The sequence below is a fragment of the Artemia sp. Qi Xiang Cuo genome, chromosome 15, assembly GCF_049724085.1.
Source record: "Artemia sp. Qi Xiang Cuo chromosome 15, ASM4972408v1, whole genome shotgun sequence".
Taxonomy (NCBI): domain Eukaryota; kingdom Metazoa; phylum Arthropoda; class Branchiopoda; order Anostraca; family Artemiidae; genus Artemia; species Artemia sp. Qi Xiang Cuo.
The window spans coordinates 18,886,691-18,911,963 of NC_142808.1; the positions used below are offsets into that span (position 1 = coordinate 18,886,691).

Consider the following 25,273-nt stretch of genomic DNA (forward strand, 5'->3'; position numbering starts at 1 on the left):
CATTTGACCTATATTGTTGCATATCGCCTATTTCTGCTTTTGTGGATTCAACACACTTGTTATTTAAATTGACTTCCTTATTCTGGGAGGAGGGCAAATTTCTGGCGATACAATGTTCTCTACGTAGCGAGAAATGAGGTACAAAAGATTGTATTCTATTCACTGTTGCATCCTCTTCCTCTATCCGTCGGGGAGAAGAATTTGCCGGGTATACGAGCCTTTCATTGTCTAATATTACTTTATTTGACTTTAAAAAATTAGCGCCTATAATGGGTTCTTAAGGAAAATTGTTGCATATTATAAAGTTGGTCGGAACAATTCTGCTATCCTTTTTCACATCTAGGCGATTTGACCCTTTTGCATCCAATTTATGCCCTGTTACACTAGTTAAATTGGTATTATTAAAATTCTTCCGTCGTTTAATATACGAGGGTAATTTAATGAATACGCATGAGTTTATTATGTTAAATGTTGCGCCAGAATCTATTAGTGCTTTAAAATAAATTTTTGCCACACAAAAATCATTGAATATAAGTAACTTGTTATTATTATTACTAAAAGACGGTACTATTATTGGGTAGGCCCTATAAAAAATTCTGGCTCCCTTTTTGGTCCTTTCTACTCTTCTAGGGGGCCTGATGTGTTTCCCTGTGGGTTTATTTCATATGTTGGTGCTTGCAATAGAAATTCTGCAGGCACCTCACCGGCTAACTGATCGATATTTGTCTGCCGATGCTGCCATATATTATTACGGGGGTTGGGATTTCTTGCGAATGTCGCCGGCGCTCGCAACGTTTGTTCATTTCGCGCCATCGGAAAATAGCATTTTCCATCGGCAAATTTTCCGTATTCCTATTTTACTCGGTTTTGCCGAGTATTTGAGTTTGGGAACCGATAGTTATTTTGTCTGTTGGTGGGAGAGTTCGTGTACATTTGCCGGCTTGGTGTATACAAACTTGGCCTACCAACAGGGTTGTGGGGTAATGGTAGGTCTAATCCTCTACGCCTATAACCTTCTGAACCATTTGCATTTAAATTTGTTCTCCCAAACAATCAGTTGTCATAATTTGGTGCTGTCAGGCCGTAATTAATCCTAGAACGGAACTCTCTTGCGATATGTCCGGGACGATTACACGTATAGCATCTTATGACTGTAGAATTATTTTCATAATTAATTGTTTTAGTAGGCTGAAAGCGAACAGTTCTTTGCCTAGTGGGCTCTTGTGATCTACTTTTATATGGTAATGGGGAATTATCCCTTGAAAAGAAAGCAGGGGAAACCTCGTTTGACGGTCTTGCGGTTGATTCGCCTATGCTATTTATTCTTGACTTATAGTGGTTTGCCACAATCGTTTCATTTTCAATCATTCTCTCTACTTACTGCACTGCCAGGTCTAATGTTTGAATATTTTTAGATATTAGAATTCGATATAATTTTGGGGTAAGTCCTTGTAAGAAGGCATGTAGTATAATTGTCTCATATAACTCTCCAGACCCTTTTCCAAATTTACTTCGACTGAAAACCTTACACTGTGTACATATTCTCTCACATTTTGTGTTTGATCAAAGCATACTGTCCCGTGTTTTAACTTTTTTGTTGAACTCGTTTCTATAAATCGGTCCCGGAACACTGTTAGTAATTTGTCTACCGAATTTTTTGGGAGACTATTATCTTTCCCTACAGTATTTTCAATTTGCTTTAGGAAGGTTAAAGCCCGCCCTCTCAATCTTAGAAGTAACATGCTTACTAGTAGTTTTAGCCCCGTTTTACTTATCTCTACAAATTGGGCCAATTGGATATTGAACTCGTCTATATCTGATAATCCGTCATATTGAGGAAGAGCTTTGGTTATTTTGACATTTTTTGCGACTAGTTTTTGCTATATTAATAGTTAACTTAATTCTTCGGACATGTTGGCAGTTTTTTTGAAACAGTTAAATTAACGTTATAAAATTACACAAACACAACCAATTGATTCTTTTTACTTAACCTATTCAGGGGAGGACTACCTATCTCCTAGTGAGATATTCTAACAGGGTGTCCCTATTAATAGCTTAGGGGTTCTAGGCTTAGACACTTTTTCTTATAAGTTTGTATCTGTCAATTGACTTAAAAATAGAAAAAAAAATTGTAGTATAACTAGTTCTTGTGTTTTCCTCCAAGTTTACCGACCGCTCCACTTGTAATAGGGGGATTAATGATGATTTATCGTGGGTATAAATTATTTGGTTATTCGGACTCAACATTACGCAAAATACAATAGGGAAAAAGGATTTACTCTTGAAGTTACTGTTGAAGAACTCCTAATCTAGAAGCGTAGCCATATCTTCCAGAGTCATCACTTTACCAAATTCCCTTAATGATAAACGAAGATTAACTTTCCTATGAGAGCGTTACCTTTGGAGACACTTGAACAAGTTGCCTACTACGTAGCGTGACACAGACATATTTGAAAGAAAAACACAAATAAGATAGTAATAGATTTATTGTGTCTTACACTAGTACATACAGTAGTGTACGAGCATATAACTCCAAAAATCATCTTAAAAGCTCTGACTCTATCTTACCGACAGAATAGCATTCAATTGAATGATCTAAGTCTCATACTAGTCTGATCACATATCCTATTTTCACTAAGATATAACTCAGGTTTTTCTTCTGAGCAATAACAACTAATTCACGATTGGCTCAACTTCTCTTGGGATACCCCCATACTCTTATTATGTTGCCAAACTATCATTATTATGTTGTCTGAGGGTCCAATAGTTTTATCGCAACTTTTAATCATTTAAATTTCACATTCCTCAAAGAACACAATAATTTGCTTTTAAAACAATGTTTAACCGTCATATAACCACTCTTCGCAAACATTCAAATCCCTCTTATGTTTTTACATCAATGGAATGCGCTTCTTTTGTACCCGTATTTTCAGCTTTTGAAATCTGTCAAGCATGCTGAAGTCCATTTTGTTCATTTCGCGAATTTCAAATCTTTCTCATTTCTAATTTCAATAGAGCACGCTTACTTTGTATTCAAGTCTCTCAAAGGGGGTGAAGTTCTACAAAGTAAAACTAAGTATGTATGCGAATGTTAATCATCTTTTTATTTGGGGTTTTAAAGAGATATCCTACTGAGAACGAATGCGGTCTTTCTCTCCCTGTTAGGAATCCAGACTAAAGTTTGGAATGGGATTTAAATGCAAAGAAGGGGAGTTTAACTTATCTCGAAAGTATTTTCAGAAGGAAATAAGTTTCTTATATTTTAAGTTGTTTTATTTTCTTCTCACGGTACACTTATGCTTTTGACCAAAATACGCTTTATAAACATCTTTCAAAGCGGTTAGACAACGTCAAATATAATAAAAAACAAAACAATCATTTCAAATATCCTTACAGAAAGAGTCAAACATATAAAACTATTTATGGGAGCCTAAAGCTCATCTGACAAGTGACAATTTTCTTGACAAGTATGGTCGGTACGAGGGTCAGTATTTTCACTTTCATTTGTAGTAATTTACCAATCTTAGTACTTCTTGTGCATGTCTAAAGGAACAGTCCAGGAGTCAATTCTGACGAATTGAAAATTATTCGTTACATAAAAAGAGCTGAACTTTCTACACAAGCCATCGCAAAATCTTATAGGGCAAAGTCAAGCAGTATATACACAGATGTGATTGTAAAAAATATTTTGAATTTTAAACAAGATAATATCTCAGCTCCCTTTCACTTAGATAAATGAAAATTTATCTAAGATGTGGACATCTTAGAGCGATGTGGACGCAATATGTTATATTTTTTTTATTTTTTAAACCAGGGTACTTCAACTAGAAAGAGTTGTCGTAGCCTAAACTTTAGTGGCAGCAGTAGTAATATAAGTAGTAAAAATAGTAATAGTAGCAGTAGTATGAGTAGAAGCAGTAGCATTAAGACGCAAATATCTTCTTTTGGTTAGTTCAAAATCTCTTACAACAATCCCTGTAAGTTTCAAATTCACACACCAGAACTCTATTTAGTAAAATATGAGCAGAAATAAGGTCAACAAATCTTGCAAGCATAAAACTACCACCAACTCACTATAAATAAATGAAACTCTAAATAAAAAGAGAGTGCAATAAGTAGCCGAAACAAACTCAAAACAATCAAAAATTAACAAAAGTAGGGCTGATAAGCCCTATGCCTTGTCAAGACTAGAACACAATTTTGACCTTACTGAAAAAAACACAAAAAAAATGACCGCGGATTGTTAGTTTAATTGACATATATTGGCATTTATTCCTTAATGTTTTGATAATTTTTTATTTATGAAAGTAAGAAAAGTGAAAACACATAAAACTGTTTGGTTTTCAGTAAAGCGCAAATTATGTTCTTGTCTTGAGAAGGCATGGGGGTTATCAGCCCTGCTTTTGTTAATTTTTGCTCTTTTTGAGTTTGATTCGGTTATTTATTGTAATTTCTGATTGTTTTGATTTTCATTTATTTATTGATAGTGAGTTTGCGGTAGTTTTATGTTGGGAAGATTTTCTGGTCATTGTTTGCTAAACGGAGCTCTTTACTTTTCTTCTAAGAACTTGTTATGTGGAAAAAGTTTTTTAACTTAATTCCTGTTCGTCTTTTATAGACATAATTTTTTTCATCTTTTTTTTCATCTTTGGACTTTTTTTTAACAAATGGCTAACTCGAAATTTCTATCAAGTACATTTGGGGAAAATATAAAAGGGCTGGTCCCGATTACTTTGACCCTTAAAAAGAGCTCTAGAACATCTGATTTCCAATACAATGAGCCCCCTCCGGAGTTTATACTACCACCATATCCATAAGAACCATCTACATCCCATAATTTCCATACCTTTAAACTGCGCTGAATAAAATAACTATCACTAAATTGTGATTAGGTATGTTTTGAAAATTGATCGGCTTGGGGGATGCGTGTTGCCCTCCAATCACTTTTGACTATTAAAAAGGGCACTATCCCTTTCAATTTCCAATTGAATGAGCCTTTTTCAAAGTTTTTACGACAACAAACAGCAATATAAAAATTTTTATCAGATACATATTGGGCAAAAGGAGAAGTATCCCTCCTCTGATCACCTTGAAATTGAAAAAGGACACTAGAACTTCTGATTACCAATCCAAACAGCCCCCTCCCAAGTTCATACGATCAATCCTTCTATAAATTGCTGATAAACCACATGCCGTTTCAAGACCAGAAAATTATGTTCATTTAATGTATATACTAAATAAAAAAACAGTTTTTTTTAACCGAAAGTAAGCAGCGCCGTTACAACTTAAAACGAACAGAAATTATTCCGTATATAAAAGGGCCTGTCCCCTCCTCAGCGCCTCGCTCTTTCCGGTAAAGTTTGACTCTTTTTCGCAACTCTACTTTTTAAAACAATAAAAAACGTTAGCCTAAAGAGCAAGGTGTTGAGGATGGGACATCCCCTTTTATATAAGGAATAATTTCTATTCATTTTGAATTTTAATGTCGCTCCTTACTTTCAGTTTAAAAAACTTGCTTTTTATTTAATTTCTGAACGTTTTTGAATTAATGCAGGTTTTGATTTAGGCTCAACGTACATGAATAATTAAAACAAAACTTGCATATTAATTTTACTTTCTTTTCTGGCTAAATGGCTTTCTCAAAATTTTGATCGGATAATTTTGTGAAAAAAGGGGCGAGTGAGGGGACCTAGTTGTCCTCCATTTTGTCAAAACAAACAGAAATTACAATAATTAGCCGAATCAACTCAAAACGGTCGAAAATTAACAAAATTAGGGCTGATAAGCCCCATGCTACCTCAAGACTAGAACACAATTTGTGCCTTACTGAAAAAAAAGTCCGAAAAAACAAATTACCCTAGATTGTCAGTTTAATTGAATTCCAGGTGTTCCAATATTTCCCATATTGTTGTTCTATTTTCCCATATACTTGTCTAGATGGCTATTATGGAATATGTCCAGGTGTTCTTTCTTAACCCCTATTATTTTTCCATTTATCAATCTACGATTCCGATGAGACATGCCCCCCCCCCCTTTTCCCATAGGATTCTGATAGCATACCCTCTGACTTCACGGAAGCCCTGTTTCTAGGCAAGATTCCCGGAATTCCAGGTGTATGCATATGATTAATCGGAGTGTGGTCAGGATAATACAAAAGTGGCAATAATATGAAATTAACACGGGATTTTAAAGGGTCAGATAAGTGGAGGTACCAACTCCTCAAGCCATCACACCTGTGCTATGCGGTCAGCTGGTAGGATTCCCGCTCTCTGACGTCACAAGACACTCGTCTGGACTCCAGTGACATCACTTGACCGGTGTAATATGTTTGGCATACTTTTATGTAACCTTGCGTCAGGAGCCCATGGGGTTCCCCGCCTGTAGCTTAACGACAGCACAGACCTTATGTAACGTCATGTAATAATTGCGCAACCATCACTGTCACGTAATATTTTTGACATTTTTTTTTCGTGCCAAGCGTTCAAAGCATTTCTTTCTTTCTTTTAACTTATCGACCGCAGACTGCTTATGTGATGTCAAGTATTGATTGCGCAACCGTTAATGTCACATGATACTTTTTCGGCATTTTACTTTTCACTCGAAACGCTAAAAGTGTTTGTTTTTCTTTTAACTTAATGACGGCGGACACTTTATGTAAGGTCAAAACACACTTTTATGTAATGACGGAGGCGTATCACTGTCACATAATAGATTTTTTTGGCATTTTATTTTTCGCCCGAAACATTCAAAGCGTTTTTTATTTCTTTCAAGGCACATTTTTCTTTAGCTCTTACGTAATGAGGAATGCTTATGAATGACGCATTCTCACGTGAACCATCCCTTCAGAACTCCGGAGGGACCCTCACTTTTAATTGAGGAAGACACATATGTAGGTTGTTATGTATTACTTATTGAGACTTAATTTTTTTTTCACTGCATTTTTTCTCAGAGATCCACTATATTCTAATGATTTTTGTCATCATTAGGACTCAAAAGATCAATTTCCATCCATATAACTGCGCCTTTATCAACTCGTCCATGAAACCTTTTCCAATATTCAGTTCCAAAAAATAGTTTCTACATGATAGCCATTACCATGCAATAACAATCCCCATGTTCAAATCTATGAAGTGATTTCCAATCCTTCTTTGTTTGAGAGCACAATTATCCCCAGTCTTATTGATTCTTGAATTATTAAATGCAACTGGCTGTTTTCCGCACTAATGTGATCTGGACCCGCAGACGGTACGTAGTTCCGCTGTTAGATTCTTCATTATGTAAATAATTATCTATTGAAAAATCGTCCTATATTATGTTACGTAGTTTCGCTGTTAGATTTTTCATTATGTAAATAATTATCTATTGAAGGATCATCCTAGGTTAATAAAGCTAAAAAGACACCGGCTTTTATTCATACAAAATTTATTGATAAAACGTTATAAAACAATGAAATCACAGGACAAGCAGTTAAAACACGACAAAACACGAAAAAAACTGATATAAGCTAAAGTATATAGAAAACATGCGTAAATTAAAAAAAAGGTATAGCTTCTAGCAGCCAGCAATTCCAGAGAACGGGGTTGATATTAGAGTTAAATTTAAGCCCTATTATACCAAATACTTCATGATTTATTATTTCTGAAAGCTTTAACGAAAATACTTTGTTTCTTTGAGCCAAGATTATGAATATTTCAAACCATCGTGACAACATACGGCTGTCCTCCCACCTTCCTACCAGTCATTTCCAGAAGTCGGAATTGATATTAGGTGCAAAATTTTTAGGCACTATTGAGGTATTTCAGAGAGCCCGTAACGAAAATATAAAGTTTTTGTGCCAATACCATGAATATTTCAAACCACCGTGATAATATGCAGCAGCCCCCCACCCCTTAGCAGACAATTCCAGGGATATGGCTGATATTAGATATAAATTTAAATCTTATTAATAACTTTTTAACGAAAATTGAGGGGCATGACTTGGAATATTTTTGTAGTGTTGTGCCGTGGTTTATATTGTCAATTTTACATTCTCTTGATGTTTCAAAGTACAATTTGGAATTTTTTCGTTAAAACTTATGACTCGGAATATTTTGTAGTAATGTCTCGTGGTTCATCTTGTCAGTGTTACATACTTTTGATGTTTCAAACTGAATTTTGAAATTTATTCGTTGAAACTTGTGACTTATAATGTTTTTATAGTATTGTGACATGGTTTATCTTGTCAATGTTACATTCTGTTGATGTTTCAAAGCATATTTTAGAATTTTTTCCTTAAAACGTATGACTTGAAATATTTTTGTAGTGTTTTGTTGTGGTTTATCTTGTCAGTGTCACATTCCGTTGATGTTTCAAAGTACATTCTGGAATATTTTCGTTGAAACGTGTGACTTGGAATATTTTTATAGTCGTGGTTTATCTTAACAGTGTTACATTCTATTGATGTTTCAAAGTGCATTTTGAATTTTTTTTTTGTTGAAAAGAATGACTTGGTATACTTTGTACTGCTGTGTCATGGTTTATCATAGGAGTGCGCTAGCGCTGCCTAAGTAAAGAACGATGTGGGCACAATGTGTTGTTTTTTGTTTGTTTTTTTTTCTCCATAGCCGGGCATTTTGTATCGAAGGAGTTGTCGTAAAAATTTCAAAAAGGACTCATTCGATTGGAAATTGGAGTGGCTAGTTCCCTTTTTAATAATCGAAAGTGATTGGAGGGCAAATAGCCCCCCCCCACGCCCGTCATTCCCCAAATACATCCAATCAAAATTTTGAGATAGCCATTTTGTTCAGCGTAGATGATTTCCAGATAGAAAATATCTTTTTGAGGAGGGCACTCCCCCCCAATCATCAAGGCAAGGGTTTTAAGTTATGCCCTGAGGGCATATAAGATCAATGTCGACAATGTACAGTTTATTATTTTCTTTTCTTTAAAGCAGGGCAATTCATATAGAAGGAGTCGTCGTAGAGCCTTCAAAAGGGGCGAATTTGATTAAAAATCGATAGTTCTAGTGCCCTTTTTAATAGTCGAAAGTGACTGGAGGGCAACTAGCCCCCCCCCCCTCACCCCAATCATTCTCCCAAAAACAACCCAACCGAAATTTTGAGATAGCTATTATGTTCAGCGTAGTTGATTTTTCGATAGAAAATGTATTTTTGAGGAGGACACTCCCCCACAACCCTTAGGGCAAGGGTTTTAAGTTATGCCTTGGGGGTATAAAGGTTTTTATAGAAGGCGTTGTCGTAGAAACTTCAAAAAAGGCTCATTCGATTGGAAATTCAATGGGCTAGTGACCTTTTCAATAGTCAAACGAGATTGGAGGGTAACTAGCCCCCCCGCGCCCAGCATTCCCCCAAACATCTCCAATAAAAATTGTGAGATAGCCATTTTGTTCAGCGTAGTTGATTTCCAGATAGAAAATATGTTTTTGAGGAGGATACTCTCCCAAAACCCTCAGGGCAGGAGTTTTAATTTATGGCCTGGGGGAATCTAAGGTTTTCAATGAAGGCGTTGTCGTAGAAACTTCAAAACAGGCTCATTCGTTATGAAATTCAAAGGGCTAGAGCCCTTTTTAATAGTCGAAAGTGATTGGAGGGCAACTAGCCCCCCCCAGACCCATCATTGCCCCAAAAACATCCAATCAAAATTTTGAGACCGCCATTTTGTTCATCGTAGTTGATTTCAAGATAGAAAATGTGTTTTTGAGGAGGACACTCCCCCACAACCCTCAGGGCAAGGGTTTTAAGTTATGCCCTGGGGCATATAAGGCTTTTACAGAAGGCGTTGTCGTAGAAACGTCAAAACAGGCTAATTCGATTGGAAATTCAAAGGGCTATTGCCCTTTTTAATAGTCGAAAGTGATTGGAGGGCAACTAACCCCCCCCCCACGCCCATCATTCACCCAAACACATCCAATCAAAATTTTGAGAAAGGCATTTTGTCAGCGTAGCTGATTTCCAGATAGAAAATATCTTTTTGAGGAGGACACTCCCCCACAACCCTCGTGGCAAGGGTTTTAAGTTATGCCTTGGGGGCATATAAGGTTTTTATAGAAGGCGTTGCCATAGAAACTTCAAAACAGGCTCATTTGATTGGAAATTCAAAGGGCGTTTGCCCTTTTTAAAAGACAAAAGGGATTGGAGGGCAACTAGCCCCCCCCCCCCCACGCCCATCATGCCCCCAAACACATCCAATCAAAATTGTGAGATAACCATTTTTTTCAGCGTAGTTGATTTCCGGATAGAAAATATGTTTTTGAGGAGGACACTCCCCCACAACCCTCAGGGCAAAGGTTTTAAGTTACCCCCTTGGGGCATATAAGGTTTTTTATAGGAGGCTTTGACGAAGAAATTTCAAAACAGACTCATTCGATTGGAAATTCAGAGGGCTAGTGCTCTCTTTATAAATCAAAAGGGATTGGAGGGCAACTAGCCCCCCCTTCCACGCCCATCATGCCCCCAAACACATCCAATCAAAATTGTGAGATAGCCATTTTTTTCAGCGTAGTTGATTTCCGGATAGAGAATATGTTTTTGAGTAGGACACTCCCCCACAGCCCTCAGGGCAAAGGTTTTAAGTTATGCTGTGGGGGCATATAAGGTTTTTAATATAGATGTTGTTGTAGAAACTTAAAAAAATCTCATTCGATTGGGAATTCACAGGGATAGTACCCTTTTTAATAGTCGAAAGTGATTGGAGGGCAACTAGGCCCCATGCCCATAATTCCCCCAGACACATCCAATCAGAATTTTGAGATAGCCATTTTTTTCAGGTTAGGCTAGTTGATTTCCGGATAGAAAATATGTTTTTTAGGAGGACACTCCCCCACAACCCTCAGGGCAAGGGTTTTAAGTTATGCCCTGGGGGTTATTAAGGATTTATAAGAAGGAATTGTCGTAGAAACTTCAAAACGACTTCATTCGTCTAGAAGTTTAAAGGACTAGTGCCCTTCATGATAGTTAAAAGCGATTAGAGGGGAATGATCCCCTCCCCCACGCCCAATATTCCCCCAAGAACAACCAGAACAAGATTTGAGACATCCCAGCTGGTCAACAGCGTTGATTTCCCATTAGAAAATAGGTTTTTTAGAAGGGAACTCCCCAACAACCCTCAGGGCAAGGGTTTTAAGTTATGTTCTGGTGTATATAAGGTTTTTATAGAAGGTGTTGCTTGGGCGCAAAACCCCTATGCCTTCCCAAGGCCAGAACAAAATTTGCACTTTACTGAAAAAATACAAATGAATGTGCATTGTCAGTTTAGTTTACATATACTGATATTTAGTAATCAAAATATTAAAATTATTTGATTTATTAAAGTTATAAAAGTAAAAACATATATATTTTTTCAGTAAAGTGCAAATTTGGTTCTGCCCTTGGGAAGGCATAGGGGTTCTGCACCCAACTTATGTTAATTTCTGCTCGTTTTGAGTTTGACTCGGTTATTTATTGTAATTTCTGTTCGTTTTGGATTTCATTTATTTATCAATGCTGATTTGTGGTAATTTCGAGCTTGGTAGATTATTTGATTTTATTTTTGTTTATTTTTTGTTTAATGGAGTTATTTACTTTTCTTTGAAAAACTTATTTTGTGGAAAAAGTTTTTTCAATTAATCCTGTCAGCGTTACATTCTGTTGATGTTTCAAAGTGTATTTTGGAATCTTCCGTTGAAACGTATGACTTGGAATATTTTTTGTAGTGTTGTGTCGTAGGTTACCTTGTCAGTGTTAAATTCTGTTGATGTTTCAAAGTGCATTCTGGGATTTTTTCATTGAAACGAATAATTTGGATTGTTTTTGTAGGGTTTCATCGTGCTTTGTCTTGTCAATGTTACATTTTGCGGATGTTTCAAAGTGCATTTTGTAATTTTTTCGTTTAAACGTATGAATTGGAATATTTTTTGTAAAGTTGTGTCGTGATTTATCTTGTCAATATTACCTTTGTTGATGTTTCAAAGTGCATTTTGGATTTTTTTTTTTTTTAAGTTAAGTATGACATGGGATATGTTTGTAGTGCTGTGTCTTGGTTTATCTTGTCAGTAATACATTTTGTTGAAGCTTTGTCGTGGAAGCTTAAAAAAGGGCTCATTCGATTGGAAATTGGAAGGCCTAGTGCCCTTTTTAATAGTCAAAAGTGATTGGAAGGCAACTAATACCCCTTCCACGCCCACCATTTCCCCAAACACATCCAATCAAAATTTTGAGATAGCTTTTTTGTTCAACGTAATTGATTTCCAGATAGAAATTATGTTTTTGAGGATGACATTCCTCCCACAGCCCTCAGGTTAAGGGGTGTAAGTTATGCTCTGGGGGCATATAAGGTTTTTATAGAAAGCTTTGTCGTAGAAACTTCAAAGAGGACTCATTTGATGGGAAATTCAAAGGGCTAGTGCCCTTTTTAATGGTCGAAATTGATTGGAAGGCAACTAAACCCTCTCTCACGCCCACCTTTTCCCCAAACACATCCAATCAAAACTTTTAGATAGCCATTTTGTTAAACATAGTTTAAAGTTCTGGAAAATAGGTCTTTGAGGATGAAACCCCCACCCCCCTCCCCATAGCCCTCAGGGCAAGGGTTTTAAGTGATATCTGGAGGCATATAAGGTTTATATAGAAAGCTTTGTCGTAGAAGCTTCAAAAAGGGCTCATTTGATTGGAAATTGAAATGGCTAGTGCCCTTTTTAATAGTCGAAAATGATTGGAAGGCAACTAACACCCCTTTCACTTCCACAATTTCTCCAAACACATGCAATCAACATTTTGAAATAGCTATTTTGTTCCACGCAGTTTTGAGCTCTGGAAATTATAATTTTGAGCAGGACACTCCCCCAAAGTCTTCAGGGCAGGGGTTATAAGTAATATCATGGGGGCATATAAGTTTTTATTGAAATCTTTGTCACAGAAACTGGAAAAAAAGGCTCATTCAATTGGAAATTCAAAGGGATAGTTCCCTTTTTAATAGTCAAAAGTGATTTGAGGGCAACTAACCCCCCTCTAACGCCCCACCCCCCTCTCACACCCACCATTTCCCTAAACCCATTCAATCAATGTTTAGAGATAGCCATTTTGTTCGGCGTAGTTGATTTTCAGATAGAAATTATGTTTTTGAGGAGGACATTTCTCCCACAGCCCTCAGGTCGAGGGTTTTAAGTTATGCCCGTGGGGGCATATAAGATTTTATAAAAAGCATTGTCATAGAAGCTTCAAAAAAGCTCAGTCGATTTGACACTCAAAGGGCTAGTGCCCTTTTCAATAGTCGTAAGTGATTGGAGGGCAACTAACCCCCTCTCACACCCATCTTTTCCCCAAATACATGCAATAAAAATTTTAAGATAGCCGTTTTTTTCAATGTATTTGGAAGTTCTGGAAATTAGGTCTTTGAGAATGACAACCCCGCCACAACCCTCAGGGAAAGGGTTGTAAGTTATGCCCTTGGGGAACATAAGGTTCTTATAGAACGCGTTGTCGTAGAAACTTCCAAAAGGGCTCCTTCGATTGTAAATTGAAAGGAATAGTACCCTTTTTAATAGCCGAAAGTGATTGGAAGGCACCTAAAACCCCTTCCACGCCCACTATTTCCCTAAACACATCCAATCAAAACTTTGAGATAGCCATTTTGTTCTACATAGTTTAAAGTTCTGGAAATTATACCTTTGAGCAGGACACTTCCCCCACCGAAAAAGGGTTATAAGTGCATGGGTTATATTCAGTGGAAGGGTTATAAGTAATACCCTGGGAGCATATCAGTTTTATTTAAATCTTTGTCGTAGAAACTTGAAAAAGGGCTCATTCGATTGGAAATTCAAAGGTTTATTGCCCTTTTTAATAGCCGAAAATGATTTGAGGTTAACTAACCTCCCTCTCACGCCCACCATTTCCCAAAACACATCCAATCAAAATTTTGAGATATCCATTTTGTTCAATGTGGTTGAAAGTTCTGGAAATTAGGTGACTTCAGTGCAAGGGTTTTAAGTTATGCCCTGGGGCATATAAGGTTTATATAGAAGGTTGTAGAAATTTCAAAAAGGGCTCAATGTATTGGATATTGAAATTGCCCTTTTTAATAGTCAAAAGTCATTGTTGAGAGTAATTAACCCCCATCTTGCGCCCCCATTTCCACAAACACGTTCAATCAAAGTTTAGAGATAGCCAATTAGTTCAGTGTAGTTGATTTCCAGATAGAAATTATGTTTTTGAGGATGACACTCCCCCACAGACATCAGGGCAAAGGTTTTAAGTTATGCCCGTTGGGGCTTATGAGGTTTTTATAGAAAGCGTTGTCGTAAAAACCTCAAAAAAGGCTCATTCGATTGGAATTTTAAAGGGCTAGTGCCCATTTTAATAGTCAAAAGTAATTGGAGGGTAACTAGCCCCCTCTCGCGTCCACCTTTTCCCCAAACACATCCAATCAACGTTTTAAGATAGCCATTTTGTTTAACGTAGTTGAAAGTTCTGGAACTTATGTCTTTGAGGATGACAAGCCCCTCACAGCCCTCAGGGCAAGAGAGGTTTATAAGGTTTTTATAGAAGGCATTTTCGTAGAAACTTCAAAAAGGGCTCATTCTATTGGAAAGTGAAATGGCTAGTACCCTTTTTGAAGTTGACAGTAAAGTGCAAATTATGTTCTGGCCTTTGGAAGGCATAGGGGTTTTGAGCCCAAGTTATGTTAATTTCTTCTCATTTTGAGTTTGACTCTGTTATTTATTGTAATTTCTGTTCGGTTTGGGTTTCATTTATTTATCGATGCTGATTTGTTGTAGTTTCAGGCTTCGTAGATTATTTGATTTTATTTTTGCTAATTTTTTGTTTATTGGAGTTCTTTACTTTTCTTTCAAAAATTTATTTTGTAAAAAGTTTTTTAAATTAATTTCTGTTCATTTTATATTGACATATAGTCCAGGAAGTGTGTGAAAAAAAAAGGGCCTAACCAGGAACAAATTGCAATAGAAATGATTCTTTGACTACCCGATTTAGAAAAATGTGCTGATTCCGAATATGCAAAGTTTTTCTCATCTAGCTGTTTCACAAATACGTTTTTTTGGGGTTGAGGTAAATAACGAGGAGGAGAAATATGTCTGTTGCAGAAATGCGTAGAACCACGAAAAACAATATGCATTTAGGGGTAATAAAGTACGCTGAATCTGAAAATGATCTCTAACTGCAAGGATAAACAACAGTTATCAGTATTTATAGGGAAAGTATGCGGGAGGAGGGTGAATTTTCTCATCTAGTGTTAAACCACGCTGAATCTGAAATAAACCGGTCTTAAAATGTAGAATGAAAACTATCACCCATTTTGATGGTTTAATTAACTATTAAAGCATTCTCAACTTTTTCAGTTATATAATATACAAATGTGATAAAAAAAAACGAAATATCAATATTCATAGATCTTATTTATCTTCGAGATCATCAACTCCGAGAAACTCAGTTGTAACACAGTTCGCACAACTTGTTCCCTTGCAAGGTCCACAGGCCCAGGTGCATTTCCTGCCATTTCTTTTGCAACTGCATTGCATATTTGAGCAGTCAGTTTTGTAGTTAGAGCAAAAAACTGCAAGGAGAGAGTTGGGGGCAGCTGGGAGTTCACCAAAAATAGGGCGATATAATCCATTCTGATTTACCCAACCAAACTGTCCAGGGTCAAGATTACATCCCTGGGTTTTCCACGATTTAACTGGCAAATAAACTCGAAATAAGAGGAAGCTGCAACCATCATTAGTGGGAGGGAGCACTTTAGACTCAACATGCGATGAAGATGCTGTAACTTTCTCGATGAGTTTGAGATGACGCAACTGATCGAGGGTTGAAATTGAGCCTGGACACTTAAACAAAAGCATCATTGCTTTCTCCCCAGCTGCTGAAATGTCGTGCTTGGTGGATAGTAGGTCAATAAAAACTTTAGCGGATTCGTAAAACTCGTTGTTTTTTATCAGAAGCTGTAGTCCCACTGACTTCCCAATGCCATAGACACGAGAAGTTGAATTGCACCCAAGGAAAGCGTTGACATAAAGGATTGTGCCGCATATACGAGATCCAAGTTTGAGTTTCGTTGGATTTATATCCCAAATTCTATTGTTTGAGATTTCAGCTCGAGCTTCAGAGTAAAAGTAGATCGCTTGGCTATTGTCTGTGCGTGATAACAGAGGAGTATAACCAGATCTGTGTCGTCTCCAACCAGGACAGTAGGCATAAGGGAAGCATATTGAACTATGGTTAGAAAAATTAGAAGATCAGCGTCCTCTTCTGCTTGGTATATCTGACACCCAGCTTTGGTCAGGCACTCACTGGTTATGGCTATGATTGCTTGCTTATTCTTGAAGTTACTCAGAAACACTTCTTTCTTTGTAAAACAGACCATATTCCTGCTAAAGTTGATCTGCGGCCACGATCGTTTCCCTTTCCGTCTCAAATGGGTGATGTCTTTGATTGAAGGTGCTTGGTCGTATCCGTTGAAAACCACCGACTTCCTTTGCGCCCTGTATTTTCGTGCAACGTAGTCAACGTACTTCTGGCAGATACTATCAAAAGTTGAGTTTTTTCCCAAGGAATTCGCTGAAGCATTGCCCCACCCTCGAGAACTATATGCCTGTCACTGAAATCTTTGACGAAGTCTTCAGTTTTCGGCTGCTGCTCTGCAACTAGACGCCACATCGCATCGGCGAGGGCAGGCTTATCGGCTGTTTGTGGAAGTCCGTTTGCTTCAAAAAGTGACGGAGGCGGTGAACACAATTCATACTTAAAGTATGACTCCAAATCATCTTCGCTATTTCCAGCAACTGTAACCAGCCGCTGAAACATAAATGCTGGATCAACGGCAACTGACTATCCGTCAATAACTGGTGCAGCTTTATTAGCAAGCATTACGGCCACAGACTTTTTCTTGAATGTGTACGTGTTGACGTTTTCCCCTGTCATGCTATCCATGATTTCTTGTCCGACTGATCTAGCTGTGTCGACGTTGACTTTTTCATCAGCCGTAACTCCAGAGGTAACGTTTCGCAAGCTCCGGTCTTCTGCGAAAGGGATATTATCAGCAAGAAAGCAAAGGAGCTTGCTAGTGTCATGGTTGTTGCGTTCAATCCTTGCCTCTCTTACCCCTTTGTTCTGTTCGTTCGTCTCGTATTGGACTTTAGGAAAAGTTTGCATCGACGAATTAATTGCACTACAAGTTGGTGCTGAGAGTAACGAAGTCAACCTTTGCAACTCACATATGCCGCTTCCCCTTGTAAGATCGCTGTTAGTTTTCAACGAGCGCATGAAGACCTGCTCAATGACCAGATCTGACGACAGGCCCGGACAAAATTTTTCGGATCTGCGGATAACATGGTTCCTGTCCTGAAAATTGTCAAACACGTTGGGATTGGTACTTTCCATCTATTTCATATTTTGCAATTACACCTTGGCAGACTTCGTATATAGGAAGTGGTTGGACGCTGCGAAATACGGCAACATAGCTTCAACTGCCTGAAGGTGAAGATCCCAGTTCCCCGTACGCTCTACTTTGATGAACTTTTTCAGTATGTCTATCATGGGCGTGGGAGGAAGATTAGTTTCCCTCCAATCACTTTTGACTATTAAAATGACATCAGCCCTTTCTTTTTTCAATCAAATAAGCCCTTTTGAAGTTCCTACGACAACTCCTTCGATACGAAGTGCCCTGGTCTAAACAACATCAACAACAACAAAAATCATACATTATACCCAGAACAATCTTTACTATAAAAATTTTAAGCCTTCCAATCGCTATCGACTATTAAAAAGGGCACTAGGCCTTTCAATTTCCAATCGAAAGAGCCCTTCTTGAGTTTCTACGACAACGCTTTCTATAAACACCTTATATGTCCCCAGGGCATAAATTGCAACCCTTACCCTAAGGGCTGTGAGGGTGGTTGTCATCCTCTAAGACATAATTTCCAGAACTTTCAACTACGTAAAACAAAATGGCTATCTGTAAATTTTGATTGGATGTGTTTGGTAAAATGGTGGGCGTGAGAGAAGTGTTAGTCGCTCTCCCATAACTTTCAACTATTAAAAAAGGCACTATTCCTTTCAATTTCCAATAGCCCTTTTGAAGTTTCTAGGACAACGCTTTAAATAAAACCTTATATACCCCAAGGGCATAACTTACAACCCTTGCCCTGAGGACTGGGGGTGGGGTCGTCATCCTCAAAGACCTAATTTCCAGAACTTTCTACTATGTTGAACGCAATGGCTATCTGAAAATTTTCATTGAATGTGTTTAGGGGAATGGTGCGCGTGAGAGGGTGTTTAGTTACCCTAAAATCACTTTCGACTATCAAACAGGGCACTAGCCCTCTCAATTCCCAATTGAATGATCCCCCTTTGAAGTTTTTACGACAACTCTAACTATAAAAACCCTATATGCCCCAAGGGCATAACTTACAACCTTTGCCCTTGGGCTCTTGGGGGTTTGTCATCCTTAAATAAATAATTTCCAGAATTTTCAACTACATTGAACAAAATTTTTATCTCTAAACTTTGATGGAATGTGTTTGGGGAAATGGTGGGCGTGGGAGGGGAGTCAATTACTCTCCATTCACTTTCGACAATTAAAAAAGGCAATTTCGATTTCCAAACAAATGAGCCCTTTTTGAAATTTCTACAACAACTTTCTATATAAACCTTATATGCCCCCAGGGTATAACTTACAACCCTTGCACTGAGGGTTCTGGGAGGGTTATCATCCTAAAAGACCTAAGTGCCAGAACTTTCGACTACGTTGAACAAAATGGAAATCTTAAAATTCTGATTGGATGTGTTTGGGGAAAAGGTGGGCGTGAGAGAGGGGTTAGTTGCGCTTCAATCCCTTTCGACTATTAAAAGGGCACTAGTTCTTTCAATTTCCAATTGAATGAGCCCTTTTTGATGTTTTTACAAAATCGCTTTCTATAAAAACCTTATATACTCCAGGGCATAACTTACAACCCTTGCCCTGAGGGTGTGGGGGGAGGGTTTGTCATCCTTAAAGACCTAATTCCCAAAACTTCCAACTACGTTGAATAAAATGGCTATCTAAAAATGTTGATCGGATGTATTTGGGGAAAAGATGGGCGTGAGAGGGTATAGTTGCCCTCAAATAACTTTCGACTATTAAAAAGGGCATTAGCATTTTGAATTTCCAATTGAAAGAGCTCTTTTTCAAGTTTCTACGACAAAGATTTCAATAAAAACTTATATGCCCCCAGGGCATAACTTATAACCCTTGCGATTTAATGTGTTTGGGGAAAAAGGTTGGCGTCAGAGGGGGGTTAGTTGTCCTCAAATCCCTTTCGACTAGTAAAATGGGGCACTTGCCCTTTAAATTTCCAATCTAATGAGCGTTTTCTGAAGTTTTCACGACAAAGACTTCAATAAAAACCTTATATCCCCTAGAGCATAACTTATAACCCTTGCCCTGAGGGCTTTGGGGGAGTGTCCTGCTCAAATTCATAATTTCCTGAACTGTGAACTGCGTGGAACAAAATGGCTATCTCAAAATTTTGATTGGATGTGTTTGGGGAAATGATGGGCGTGGAAGGGGGCTAGTTGCCCTTCAATCACTTTATTTTTGAAAGGGTGTATGTAGTTAAAAATTGCTGAAAAATTTTCTCCAGCCTACAAATAGCAGGCCAAACTATAAATTCTTAAAAAAACGAAAAGATTTAAAGCATTATTTTTTTCCCCTAAAAATACTATGTTAATATAAAACGAACAGAGATTGATTAAAAAAAGGTTTTTCCGCGAAATAAGTTTTTCAAAGAAAAGTAAAGAACTCTATCAAACAAAAATCAACAAAAATAAAATCAAATAATCTACCAAGCGTGAAACTACCACAAATCAGCATCGATAAATAAATGAAACCGAAAACGAACAGAAATTGAAATAAATAATCGAGTCAAACTCAAAACGAGCAGAAATTAACATAAGTTGTGCTCGAAACTTCTATGCCTTCCAAAGACCAGAACATAATTTGCACTTTACTGAAAAAATACGAACGAATGTGCATTGTCAGTTTAATATACATATTCTGATATTTAGTAATCAAAATGTTAATATTATTTGATTTATTAAAGTTATAAAAGTAAGAACATTTATATTATTATAATGTCCAAAGTTAATGCGACCACTTCTCCTACAGAACCTTATATTCTAATAATGGACAACTTACATAAGTTGCAATCCTTGTTCCAGGAACTAGGGATGATTTCTCGATCCCTAAGTTATAGTAATTTGAATTTTGGACTAATTTGAACAAAATGGCTATTTAAAATTTTTGACAAGATGCATTTGGAGAAAAGGGCACAAGGAGGAAGGGGAGGTTGTTACTTTTTGATTACTTTCGATTCTTATGAACTTAGAGAAGTTACAATTCTTGTCCCAGGGGGCTATTGAGGATTTCTCAACCAATAATTTATAGTAGTTTGAATTTTGGACTATTTTGAACAAAATGGCTATCGTAAAATTTGTATCAGATGTATTTGGGGAAAACCCATGGGGGGTATATACCCTCCAATCACTTTTGATGACTCTTAAAAATGTATCTAGAACTTTGACTTTCCAATCAAACGAACCATCTCTGAAGTTTATATGACCACCCCTTGCAGAAAACCTTATATACCCTCCGGACATAGCTTACAACACTTGCCACCCCCCGGCTCTGGGGGGGGGGTGTCAACCCCGGAGATTTTGTTATTTGATCCTTAAACTATTTTCAACAAAATAGCTATCTCAAAATTTTGAATGGATGCATTTGCCCTCCGATCACTCTTGACTGTTGAAAAGGGCACTAGGAATTCTGATTTACTGTTGAATAAGCCCTCTCCGAAGTTTCTACAATCATCCCTTCCCTAAAAACCTTATATGCCCCCAGGGTATATTTTACAACACTTGCCCCTGGATTCTGGGGGGGGGGGGCTGTTTATACCGGGAGTTTTGTTATATTATCTTTATTCTATTTTGTACAAAATGGCTATGTAAACATTCGATTGGACACATTTGGGGAAAAGAAAGTTGGGAGGGAGGAGGGCTAGTCACCATTGGATCACTTATGACTCTTAAAAGGTGAATTGGAACTTTCAATTTCTAACCATTTGAGTCTCCTCCAAAGTTTATACGATACCCTCTTCCATGAAAACCTCTAATGCCCCCGCGGCATAAGTTACAACGCTTCCCCTGGCTTTGAGGGAGGGGCTATGTTGACAAAGAAGTTTTTACTATTTTATCGTTGGAATATTTCAAACAAACTGGCTATCTCAAAATTTGTATTTGATACATTTGGGGAAAAGAGGGTGTTTGCATCAGGGAGGCGGGGTAGATACTCTCCGATAGCTTCTGACTCTTAAAAAGGTAAGTAGTACTTTAAATTTCAAATCAAATGAGCCATCTTTGAAGTTTATACGACCACCCCTTACATAAGAACCTTATACGCCTCCGGGACATAACTTAAAACACTTGCCCCCGGGCTTTGGGGTTATTGTGTCGACCCCAGAGTTTTTGTTATCTGATGTTTGAACTATTTAAAAAAAGCTATCTCAAAATTTGTATCAGATAGATTTAGGGAAAAAGGACTAGAGGGGGGCTAGTTGCGCTTGGATCTCTTTTGACTTAAAAAGTGAACTAGAACTTTCAATTTCTAACAAAATGAACTACCTTCGAAATCTATACGACCACCCCTTACATAAGTACCTTATACGTCACCGAGGCATAACTTAAAACACTTGCCCACGTGCTCTGGAGAGCTGTTTCGATCCAGAAGGTTTCGTTATCTGATGTTCGAACTATTAAAAAAAATGGCTATCTCAAAATTTGTATTGGATGGGTTTGGGGGAAAAGGGGCTAGGAGTAGGGGGCTAGTTGCCATCAGATCTCTTTTGACTCTTAAAAAATTAACTAGAGTTTTTCAATTTTCAATCAAATGAGCCCTGTCCGCAGTTTATACAACAACATCCCTTCCATAAGAACTATATATGCCCCATTAACATAACTTACAACGCCTTCCCCCGGCCCTGTGGGATTGTGTCGACACTGGAGTTTTTGTTATCTGACGTTTGAACTACTTAAAAAGATATGGTTATATCTAAGTTTTTGTCGGACACACTTGCAGAAAAAGGGGCGTAGGGGGGGGGGGGCTAGTTGCCTTTTGATCTCTTTTGACTATCAAAAACTGAACTAGAAATTTAAATTTCTAATCAAATGGGCCCTCTCTGAAGGTTACACGAACACACTTTCCTTAACAACCACAATTATGCTCCAACGGCATAACTTACAACGCCTACCCCCTGGTCCGGCGGGATTATGTTGACCCTGCAGTTTTCGTTACATGATATTTAAACAATATTTAAAAAATGCCTATTAAAGTTCTTATCGGGTGGGTTTAAGGAAAATAGGGCATGAAGGGGGGAGGCTAGTTTCCCTTTAATCTCTTTTAACTCTTAAAAAGTAAATTAGAACTTTTAATTTCCAATCAAATGAGCCCTCTCTGAAGTTTATACGAGTATCCCTTCCATAAAAACCATATATCCCCCCAGAGCATAACTTACAATGCCTTCTCCCGGGCCCCGTGGGGTTATAACAACACAGGATTTTTCTTATCTGACCTTTGAACTATTTGAAAAAATGGCTATCTCAAAATTAGTATTGGATGGGTTTGGAAAAAAGGCATGGGGGGGGGGAGGGTTAGTCACCCTCTGATCTCTTTTGACTCTTAAAAACTGAACTAAACCTTTCAATTTCTAAGCAAATGAGCCCTCTCCAAAGTTTATACGAGCATCCCTTTCATAAGAACCATATATGCCCCCAGAGCATAACTTGCAATGCCTGCCCCTGATCCCTGGGGGGTTATGTCGACACAGGAGTTTTTCTTATCTTATCTTTGAACAATTTGAAAAAATGGCTTTCTCAAAATTTGTATTGGATGGGTTTGGGAAATAAGGGTACGTGGGGAGGGGCTGGTTGCCCCCCCGATCTCTTTTGAATCTTTCAAAGTGAACTAGCTTTTAATATCCATTCAAATGAGCTCTCTCTGCAGTTTTTACGAGTATCCCTTCCATAAGAACCCTATTGGCCCCAGGGCTTAACTTATAAGGCCTGCCCCCGGGCCCTGGGAGATTGTGTCGTTACCTGAATTTTTGTTATCTGACCTTTGAACTATTTTTTAACAAAATGGCTGTCTCAATGTTTTTATCGGATGCATTTGGGGAAAAATGGGCGTGGGGGTAGGTTGGTTGCCCTTCAATCTCTTTTGACTCTCAAAAACTGAACTAGAACTTTTAATTTCCAATCAAATGAGCCCTCTCTGAAATTTTTGCGAGCATACCTTCCAGAAGAACCATATATAACCCCAGGGCATAACTTGCAACGCCTGCCCCCGCGCCCTGGGGGGTTTTGTCGACCCCGGAGTTTTTGTTATTTGATTTTTGAATTATTTTTAAAAAAAATGGCCACTTCAATGATCTTATCGGATGAGTTTGAGGAAAAGGGGCGTGGAGAGGGGCTAGTTACCTTTTGATCTCTTTTGACTCTTAAAACGTGAACTTCTTTGTGTCTGAGCCAGTTTTTTGAAAACCTTTAAGGAATTCGCTATAGGATTTTTCCAAAATCTTATGCGTCTGAACATAGCATTAAATCTCTTTAAATTACAACGCTTAACCTTAAATTGGCTTGGGCATAACATGACAACATGCGAAACTAAATTGAAATAGATGGCAGTATTTTAATAAGAAACGACGTATAGAAAAAATGTGTAAAAAAGTCTGTTGATACAAAGGCCATAAAATAGCCTATATTAAAAAAGGAAGAAAAAATCTTGCAAATCAGGATTTAAGTTAGCTTCACTAAGTTATGAGGCATGAAACGCTTCCGATAAATATATTCCAGATTTCATCATTGATGTAAGGACAAGGTGAACATGCCACTTGATGCCTTTTTATGCTCTTTCTAGAAAGGCCCATAACCTAAATATTGCTTCAGTTGTTGGCGGAAATCGATTTTATAGCTCTTAAATTGACTCCAAAGTCATACCTAATTCCTTAATTTTTGGGAAATTCCTTATTTTGGAGTATACTTTAAAATTTTTAAAACAAATGCCATGATAGGCTGCATATGAAAGGTTAGAGCTGTTACAGTGCTGTGAGATGCTTTGGAGTCTCTGCTCTGTCATAAGTTTCTTTCTCCCTCCAACAAGGAAATCCTGCTTACATGTCCTCATAGTGGCATCAGGGTAGACCTTTTACAAGTTTTCTAACCAAAATTATGACTGCTAACAGCATTGCAGAGTAATCTTAAGGAGTGGCAACCCTCAAGGAAATTATAGGTAATTTAAATTTGCACTGGTATCTGGTGAATAGTTAATTTTATGTGTTTGGTTTGTTTTGTAGGCTTTTTGGTAAAATTCTACTTTAGCTACTTTTGACTATCTTGGAAAGTGGTTAGGTTAAAAAAATGAAACTTTCAGGGATGGGTCTACAGGCTAAAGTAGGCTATTTCTCAGAATGATATTTTGAAGTAACTACCTCCACTCCTTCTCCCTCTAGAGGGTCCTGACCTTTGATGACCTTTAAAAATCTGTGTTATAGAAGTGAAACCTTGTAAAATAAATCTTCTGCTTAAATGAAGTAGAAGAATACTGTTTTCATCTTCACAAATTGCCATAATCACAATTTATGAGATTTTAAAGATATGCAAATATATCTTTTAAATTTTGACAATAAACATTTATATGGCTTAAAATTGTACTCAAATAACTGAAATTGTATTTTCAGAGCTAAAGTCAGAGAAAAAGAAACTGATAACTGAAAATTAATGTAAAATGTTGTTTTGTCAAAATTTCAATGGGTATAGACCTGTCATGTAGGCAAATTTCAGGACCCTCTAGAGGGAGAAGGAGTGGAGGTAGGTACTTCAAAATACCTTCCCAGGACATACTTTAGCCTGTAGACCCATCCCTGAAAGTTTCATTTTTCTAACCTATCCCCATTCCAAGATAGCCAAAAGTAGCTAAAGTGGAATTTTACCAGCTTTTTGAGCATCTCCCTAGCTAAGTTATCTGTTATGGGTTGCCTCCTTATATTTGCACAAAATCTTTAGGTATGAATATATAATAGTTGGGGGTAATATTCTTGAGATTGTCTGCACAGGATTTTGACTAGTTGGTAGAAGGGCCTCACCAAGTAGGCTGGTAAATTTTTACTAAATCATATTATTGACTTACAAATAAAGTCAATATACCACTTGATGTCTTGTTTATGCTCTTTCCAAATATAATAATCATTTTTGTTGCAAAT

The 25,273-nt window shown here is 37.5% G+C and overlaps 1 protein-coding gene across 1 annotated transcript in view; it reads left to right on the forward strand.

The window, feature by feature from the left end:
- Positions 1-23,747: 23,747 nt before the first annotated feature.
- The window catches only part of ssp3 (SCAPER domain-containing protein short spindle 3), a 221,139-nt gene continuing 219,613 nt past the window's right edge, over positions 23,748-25,273 (forward strand). Inside the window, exon 1 of the mRNA XM_089101539.1 lies at positions 23,748-23,892. The gene's annotated coding sequence lies outside the window, so the exon portion shown is untranslated. The remainder of the gene's footprint in view (positions 23,893-25,273) is intronic.